Source organism: Salmo trutta, chromosome 30 (genome assembly GCF_901001165.1).
Source record: "Salmo trutta chromosome 30, fSalTru1.1, whole genome shotgun sequence".
NCBI classification, from domain to species: domain Eukaryota; kingdom Metazoa; phylum Chordata; class Actinopteri; order Salmoniformes; family Salmonidae; genus Salmo; species Salmo trutta.
Genome location: NC_042986.1, coordinates 12,738,711 through 12,748,192, shown reverse-complemented (window position 1 = coordinate 12,748,192; position 9,482 = coordinate 12,738,711). Strand labels below are relative to the sequence as shown.

General features: G+C 42.5%; 1 long non-coding RNA gene across 1 annotated transcript; it reads left to right on the top strand.

Moving 5' to 3' along the window:
- The first annotated feature begins 1,038 nt into the window (after positions 1 to 1,038).
- Positions 1,039 to 8,239, top strand: LOC115167982 (uncharacterized). Its single transcript, XR_003870603.1, has 3 exons — positions 1,039 to 1,385; positions 3,091 to 3,128; positions 3,212 to 8,239. It is a non-coding gene; the product is annotated as an uncharacterized LOC115167982 (long non-coding RNA).
- The last annotated feature ends 1,243 nt before the right edge of the window (positions 8,240 to 9,482 follow it).

Sequence of the window (9,482 nt, the reverse complement as noted above, 5' to 3'; positions counted from 1 at the left end):
TCCAGATACGATGGGGAATTATAAACAGTAGCCATTTTCTTTCTCAGATAAGATGACAATGAGCTACGTAGCATAAATATCTGGTGCAATGATTGTTGTACACTGTCCCTTTCAAGTTGAAATGTAATTGTATTGTTTGCATTAGACATCACATCCGAGTGACTAGTGTGATAAAACATATATTTCACACAAAGCAGAAGTCCTCTGATGTGAATGAAATGTATGAGGAAGCTCCCTGTTAAAGCACATCTGTTGTGAGAAACAAGAAATAATCTGGAAAACATTGTCTCTTTCTTTCCGCTGTGATTCAATGTCACACTCAACCAAGTTCATTTCCTTTGGCCCTACTACGCCCTTTAGTCAAACACTGGTCCACGATGCACAGTCTGAGGCGCCACACGTTCATTTATCGCCACGTTTAATTTCTACTTAATTGTTGTAATGTAGCCTATATGATGTCCATTCCTTTGATCTCGTGTGCACAAAGTCTGATGTGTATTGGAAATGTGGATAACTGTAAAACTATTTTAGCCTAATATTGACATGAATGTTGATGAAGTATTTTCTTGGAAACTACCTTCACCACTTCAATCAAGTAAAACTGTGAAAGACTGCATCAGTGCATTAGTATAGGCCAGAAGTCATGAAAGATATGGCACACAGTCAGAGAGAACAGCACTGTTCACTGTTCCACAAACAATAGAATGTCCTTCAAACCAGGCTTTCTATCCTTGGGAGAGTACGCCCCCTTCTGTACTAATGGCCATTCTACCGTTTGGAAGGGTTTAAATAGGTTATTATTGAAAGGGAAAACTGAAAGAAACAAGTTAATTTCAATAGCATAATGGCATATTTTAATTATTTTGTAATCAGAGATTTAGTTTATGGACAGGTAGAACTATTGTTTTATTGGGCAGTAGGCCTAGGCCTATGATAGGCTACTACTCTAACTGCGCTTCACCATCATCGAACAAATAAATAAAAAACACAGTGTACAGTATAGACAGCTAAAATGGCTACATTTTAACATGTGACAGTTCCAAACGCATTTAAATATGCGTCAAAAGCATGTGATTCCGACGACGCGCCATTACGTTTTTGTACAGCAGCCAATCCAAAAGCAGGGGTGTGTGAGAGGGCGTGGTTTGAATGTGGCGCTCTGGAAAATTCGATGGATTAACAGGTTTTAAAAGGAAACGTCTTGAAATAAAGGATCCAGGGACCAATGCCAGGATCATGTATTGTTGTCCAGAATGTCTACAGGACTTGCTATAGGTGCGCCATAGGTGAGTCCTCTCTGGCCAAGAGGGATGAAGCATGGATCATCATCACACAGCACCATGGCTGCAGCCTACTGTCATTATCAACGTCCCAGGTTATCACAGGTGAGGTTTTTTATTTTACATGTCGATAATCAGGAAGTAATTGCTCACATTTGTGTTGCGCACTCCAAAATGTCTGGCTAACTGTTCTATAGGCTTTAGGCAGTTCCTGTTTCTAACATTTTATTAATGTTTATAGATGAGTCAGTCTTGACGTGTAGGCTATGATGTTATGAAACAGTTGTTACGAAATATTTTACAGTATGAATACATGTTAAAGTAGCACCCCAATAAACTACTGCGTAGAAATGTATGATCGCGTAGTAAAAATGAGCGTTTTTACAAGGGAATAGTTCAATAAACGAATTGAAGGCAGGATGGTGGGGAGGGTACCATAACAGTAAAAACAAGGATGCTGCGAGAGAAGGGATAAAGGGCTTGGCGTCTTGGAGGGTGTTGCGCAGTTCTATTTACCTGCATGTCTGTCCTTCTTTGAGCATCTTATGATGCTGCTTCGCAATGCTGAGTGGCATAGCAGGTTGTGTTATATTTTGGATTGAGGTACATTTACACAGTTTATGTTATAAGGAATGTATACTATATAAAGAGATCTACAGAACTTCAGAACATATGTAGATATTAATAATGTCATCCAGTAAATGGCCTAAAATACGTCATTCTGTTTTCTTCGACTCTGCTAATGCTTACCAAAGTAAGCCTTTTGATAAATGACATGTTCATTGAAAGTACGCGAGATGCGCACTTCTTATTTCTGATGTAAACAAACCCCCAAACCATTACTCTTCTTGGATGATGGGTGTCGCTGTTCTGCAACTTAGATGGACATACATAATCATTATTTTTCAATACTGAACGTGGGCAATGAACGGTATCGTCTCATCATCAATGTATCTGATTTTTCCACTTTAAATGATTTTACCTTTACATGAAAATCGCTTGACTAGTGAAACATTACAGCAGTATTCCAATTGGAGTTCAATAAAATCAGTGATATTCCGTTTCCCTCCAGAGCAGGGTTTCCCAAACACGGTCCCGGGGCCTTCCAGGGGTGCATGTTTTGGTTTTTGCCCTATCACTACACAGCTGATTCAAATAATCTAAGCTTGATGATGAGTTGATGATTTCAATCAGCTAGGGCAAAATCCAAAATGGAGGCCTCAGGGCTGAGTTTGAGAAACCCTGTTCCAGAGGTCAGGTTTATGAGGCTGGCTGGCACATCCATCTGCTGTGTGTGTGTGTGTGTGTGTGGGTGTGTGTGCACGCTGACGTGTGCGGAAAATAATGACGACGGCTCTCTTGACATCAAGGCCTTAAACCCCCAAGAGTAAAAAGGGACGTCAGTGGATGCCAGCCCACGCAATGTTGATCTTATTATCTCCGTTATACAGAGATCTCTTTAATGGTGTGCAGATGGGGGTGGATTAAATCAATTGCCTTTATTAAAGTCAGGATCTGAGTCAGGATTCAATGGATTAAAATAACGACTTTGATTATCATACTATCAAAACATTGATATGGATACAAAGGGGGTCAGAAAAAGTAACAGACTTAGCACCAAGTACCATCGCTATGTAGGCATAGGCTAGATCATCAATCTACTCGTGTTATCATTGGATGCATGGGGAGTGTATGTTTACTGTGCAAGAATGTACACGTGTATAGAGCTGCATATCCTGATATGAAGTGTTGAATACAGTTTCATTGCGTACATATTCATCCACATACCATTACATTTCTTATCTTTCAGTAGACCAAAGGTGACACTGTGGGCAGTCCAAATGATAGGTAAGTGTATACACAACATGATAATAATAGATACCAGATTTCTGAGTGTGCCAACTGCTGAGCCATATGATGTTATATTTCAGGGATGGATGGCGAAGGCTTCTTCCCATACAGCAACTACAACAGCAGCCATCCAGACCAGGGCACGTACCTTCCCTGAGAGGGAGATTAGGGTTTAGGAAGTGGAGCAGGACTTTGAGATGACATGGCTAAAATTAACCCAGTGCCTAGTGAATGCGTGGTATAAATAGCTGACAGGAAGATCTCCAGGTTGCATGCATCATTAGTGACTGCATGTCACTATAAACACTGTCAACAAACATTGCCAGTCATTGTAAACATGACACAGATTGGGATTTTCTTGATATAATGTCTAGTAGTGGTGTACTAGTCAACTATGTCATGTTTACTGGGCTTTCGATGTACACAAAGATTTACAGTGAAAGCAACAATATGAAATATATTTTATAGGATTGGTCTTATTGATATTTTTGAAACAGTATTTATGTCTACTGAAGTGTTGATCTTGGTATAGTATCTTGTAGCACAAGTATCAGGGGCGGAACCTGGCTTTAACCCAGTCCACTGGTAAACCCTCACACCATTAGCCTACTGCTTCTGTTCCACATGTCTTATGTTGTGCTGGGTTGTTTAGTCTGGGGATCTACTGACTGAGAGGAGACCAGAGCGCCACCTCTCTCATCAATACTCCTGCATGTGCCATGTCTCCTCAGAGAACACACGCTTTAATCAGACAGATCCTTTACATCTCCTTGCTGCTGGCAGAGAGAGAAGCAGTACGGAGATAAAGCTGATTATTTTACCGATAAACTCCTTCCCTTCCCACCATGGTAAGATGAACCCAAGGAGTGAATGCTGAAGTGAACGCTCTCCCTCGCTTTCTCTCTATCTGAACCTGAAATGGGTCAATGCAGCGTACTGTCCTTACGATATGTAATTGACTGTATCGTTAAACTGTTCCTTGATTGTCATCCATTTTATTATCACGTTATTACGGTATCGTCTTCATCCAAGTCAAAAGGTTGCCTATTCAATGCTCAGTCCAGTTGTGTTGGAGGGGTCAAACGGGAAAGAAATCAAGTTACTTTACACTTAGTGGTCTCTAAGACAAAGCTTCCTTTACAGCCCAGATAACAAAAGTTAGTTTCTAGTCCGCGAGAGCTGTAGACAGACATGATGCGGTAAGCCTTTTGGTGCGTAGCTAAACCTAATGGCGGTTCTCCAGCCCTGCCCATGTCTGGTGGTTAGGGCTTCTCATTGTAATTCTCCAGCCATAGCTAACACCAGACACTTCCCACAATTTCAGAAAGTGTGATCGTCACCACAGGCGAAATTGGACAATGATTACAGGACCTTTTCTTTAAAAGGTACACGTTGAACATCCCATTTCCCAGGTCCTCGGTCGTCTCTGCTGCACCGATTGTTCCCGTTAGGTCTGTTTTGAATATTGATGTTGTCATATCTTGATGGTTCCTTGTCCCCCCCACTCCTATAAACGAGATGTTCCTGTGTTTAAGAGGCTTATGTACCTCTGTTTTTTTTCTTTTTTTTCTTCCTTGTTTGATGTGCCTTTAAAACAAGTGGCTAGTCAGGTGAACAAGGAGAGGAGGCTCGTCTCCGTCAGCTGAGAGAGAGAGACCCAATTGAAAGGGAACACGGGGGAAAATGGGGACACAGGATCCGTCACAGTCAGAGAGAAATGGGTGGATAGAGTGGGAGGTGGCAACAAGGTCTCTTTAACTGCAGCCCCAGCTAGCTGTGCTCAGCTGTCTGTTTGGCAGCCAGCAGTGTGCTGCTGGGTCGAGTTCTTCAAGAAGCTGATGCCTGCGTTGAGGTGTGTAGCCACAATAGTAGCAGCAGAGAAAGCCCTGAAAATGAGTACTGCGTCACACCGATCGAGGAAGAGAAATAGAGAGTGATCGTGAACCGGTGTGGCGAGCTGTTTGTGTGTGTGGTCTGATCTGTTGGCGTATATCTGTGTCAGTGCAAAACTAGCTGTCGGAAAGAGCAATTCTGCTGGTGCAACAAGATGAAAATAGAGTGTGCGTGTGTCTGAGGCAGGGAGAGAGGGCTGAAGAGAAGGGGGAAGAGAGGGCTGAAGAGAGGGAGGGACTGAGGGGGGGAGTCAGAGAGCGAGAGATTTTGGATTAGTTGCTACGTCACTTTTTCACGTCGAGGGGGGAAACAAGCTAAGATAATAGAAGCCCGCAGTCATCCAGTTTTCTACCTGAGAGTTGGACGCAATGGTTACGGCGAGAACCCCTGCCTCCTCAGCCTCATCCGTATTGCTTGTTACCAGCTTCTCCCTCAGCCACTACATCTGTGTAGTAGTTAGGCAGGGATCGTCAGAGAAGACTTCCAACATGGATGCTGAAGATGTGACAGTTAGTTTGTGTGGGTGTTTTGAAGGCATTGTGAGGTCGGAGTAGGGGGTGGGAAGGGGTGAGGCGCAGGGGTTATCGAAAGAACGTTCTGGAAGGTTCTTAATGTCAAGACGACGCACGTTGGGGAGCATATTCAGAGAATTATCGAGGTAATCGAATATTGCTATTATATGATTACATATATACCAATAAATGATTACATAAATGATTACGTAGATATAGATATGTGTGATGTGTAGTCTGCCCTTATACAAAACCACGTAGTATGGAGCTAGTCTGCAGTCATTTTCTTCCATAGTACCTCCTATAAGGTGCGAACCAGGCGATACAGTTTGTTCATATTGCTATTCAGCATATTTGTGTGTTTTTACCTTCAACTTGTTGTGATTAACTCTTCATAGGATCGAAGGCAGGAAGGAGGATGAGTGAACCGGGATCGAGTAAACCCGGGATCGAGTAAACCTGGGCTTATTTTGTTATTAGGGAAGCCAACAGAATACCTATTTGGAGCCTTTATTTTGTAGCAGACCAGTATTATCTTGTGATTTGTTTTCAGTCTCTAGGGCCACTGGCTGGGATTTAGTGGAAACCCTCCCTGAGACATTTGTTTCTGCGTAGTTAGTGGAGACCGAAACAGAGGTGGTGACGCAGTCCTCTACTGAGCTGTACTTCTATGACATCATGGCTGGACTTGTGTTTTTCTCCCCCATGTAACTCTCCCTCTTGTTCTTTCTCTCTCTCTCTCCCTCTTGTTCTCTCTATCTCTGGGAGGGAGGGAGTGAGAGCAGCAAATAGGGTCTAAATGTCATGGCTCGAGTTCAGAGAGAGAGAGAAAGAGGGAGGGAGACGGAGACAGTGAGAGGGAGAAATGTTTTACCTTGCTCTCTTGGTAACTCTGCATTGGCAGCTCTCCAGTTCACATTGACTAGACTTCCTAAAGCTGCTGCATCACAGGCCCCAGTGCCAGAGCTGGCCTTCCATTGGGTGGGAGGAGCTCCCTAGAGACTGTTGGTAGCACAATGCTATTGAACGAGCACAAGGGAGCAAGTGGAGGACAGCTTCTGATTGATGGAGAAGTAGTGTTATGTGTATGGATTTTTTTTTTTAAAGATCTTGTATAAGTTCCATAGGGGTTCTAATGAAATGTGTACAGTTACAGTATATGGTTTTGTTTTACATGATTGTTTCTTATCGACGCCACATGTGGCTGTATGTGCTCTATATTAGAATAGATTATGTTATTGCTTGTTCTATTCTGAAAGGACTGGAAACATTATGTGCACTGTAGGTAAACACATGAGTGTGTATCTGTTTACTATGCTCCAGTAATGTCTTGTGTAATGTGTTCTCATAGTCTGATTGGTTTGTGTTCTGTGTTGCTGACATTGATAAGCTCCTGTCTGTTTCCTGTGACACTGGGGGTAGTCCACTTCCTGCTCTGTCCAGCTTCTCCTTCCCTTCCCAGATGAGCCAGCTTCTCAGTCTCTCAATAGTGTTTGGTTCGGTCGCTGTAGTACGGGTTACGGTCTGTGAGACCGAGGGTTCTCTGAGCTGGCATTCTGTGATGTCACAAACCTGCCACATTGGCAATTTCTAAATTGATGGAAGAACAACTGTTTGCCAAGGGTCTGCATTGCAGCTGCTGCTGCTGCAGTTGGCGCCACTCTTTCGCTCTCAGAAACACTTGCGCGCGCACACACTCGGTTTTCACAAAACGAAGGCAATACACACGCTCAAACACACACACACACTGAGTCTGTCTTACGGAGACTGCCCTCATCTCGGAGATTGAAGGTGCCACATCCCGGTGGCACCCCATGGGGAATCATTTCTGATCAATGAGGGTGCAACAGGAGAGGGTTAGCCTGCCAGTGTGTGGTGGGGGCACACACAGAAAGTAATTAGAAGGGCACAGGGAGGACACCCATACTTGTGTGTGTGTGTGCGTGGCGCTTTCTTTTCACATTAATAGGTAACGTGATACTGCTTTTTTAATAGATATCTATTATCACTTAGTCATGGTAGAATGATTTGATCCTGAATGGGTAAAAGTCTTTCATCTCCATTAATAGTCACTTCAGGGTGTAATATAATATTACTCCTAACGCATGTGTTCAAACCCCCTGTAATGGGCTGCTTGGATGGGGTCTACACAGATTAAGACCACCTAAGTGAAAAAATAACAACATTGGTTTAGGCTTTAGGCTATATACTGTACATCTGGCTTATACTTTGGGTTTAATTTAGTTTTGATGGTGTTTCTTGATCTGGGTGAACTGGCTAGATTGATTATATTGAATATAATGCTGTTGAAAATGTATTTAAGCAAATATACCCCCCCCCCCAAAAAAAAGTAAATCTAGGCAGGCCAGTGCTGTCTGTGTTGTTTTGGACTGCATATGGAAAGGCTCCTGTCCCTTTAACTCTTTTATGAACATTACACAACAGGTCCAGGGAACACAGGCAACAAACAACCCAAAAAAGAAATCTGCCTGCCAGGGTAGGGTTGAGCCAGGGAGGAACCAGACACCCTGACCTGTCACGGTGGCCAATGAAAATAAACACTTGAGTTCCCCTGACTCGCTAGCTAACTCCTGAACACATTGTCCAGTCTGTCTATAGGTCAGGTTGATAAGAGCTCTAGGGTGCCAGGGTCTTTGCTCTTCCTCTCATTGTGGAAATCAAAGTAAATATGCATATTTGAAATAGAAGAAGAAAAAAAAGGTAGGGAATATTTTGGCAGGAGCCTTACTTCCCTGACCCTCTTCTAATCAGATAAAGTACAAGGAGTGTTTGTGGGCATTGTCGAAGAGAGGGAAAATAAAAACAGATTAAGATGGGGGGAGGACGGAGGTGGGATGATGTAGCTGAGTGAATAGAACAGAGAGAGTTAGACGTTGAATTACATAGAGGGTTGAAGGGGATTTTGGGAGAGAGGCTAGGCAGGTTTGTATTTCGCCTAGCTAATCAGTTGGCACCACTGTAAGTCAGTGAGTTGGCCACTGCCTAATACCACGCCCTAACATTGTGCCTGCGTCATGGTTCTCTCCCTGACAGAATCTACCTGTCACTTCCTTGGTTTTCTCCATAATGGCAGTAGTAGAGAACTGTGAGTGTGAATACCACACCACTGTGAGGAAAGTGAAGGGGACCGAAGTCAAACGTCCAGCCAGCATCTGTCTCTGTCTTCAGGGCTGCAGGTAAAACTGTAGATTTAAAAAATATGTTGACTTGGCATGTGTTGTGGAGTGTTGCTCCGCTCCAAGCAGAACTGCTTTGTTTGGATCAAGTTTCAGGTTTGCTAGGAGGGCGTATGTGTGGTGTCCTCGCAATGGTTTTACATTTCTCTCTCTCTTTCTATGTATTAGTGATGGGAGAAACAAATCACTACAGTTTCATATCGGAATATTATTTTTGACAATACTGTTTTTCGTATCGTTTTGACAATATCGCAATATAATTTTTGCGCTATTTGGCTGTACCTGCACCAAAACTCCAGTATTTTTCCTTCTTAACTTGTTCCCCATCTCCTTTTTAAATAGGAGCAAATTCGTTATCAGCACTTTTATTTCCATGATCAAAAAATGTGTTTTCTCATGGCTCTCTCTTGTCCCTCTACAGCAGACATATGCAGAGTAATAAAATCGCAGTATCGAATCGCAATGCGTATAGAATCGTGAGAATGAGTAGGTGTGTCAAAACCTTTGACTGGTATTGTGTGTGTGTGTGTATATATATATATATTGCTGTCTTCACTATTATTCTACAATGTAGAAAATAGTAAAAATAATATATTTACACACACACAGGGTTTTTCTTTATTTTTACTATTTTCTACATTGTAGAATAATAGTGAAGACAGCAAAACTATGAAATAACACATATAGAATCATGTAGCAACCAAAAACGTGTTAAACGAATCAAAATACATTTTATATTTGAGATTCTT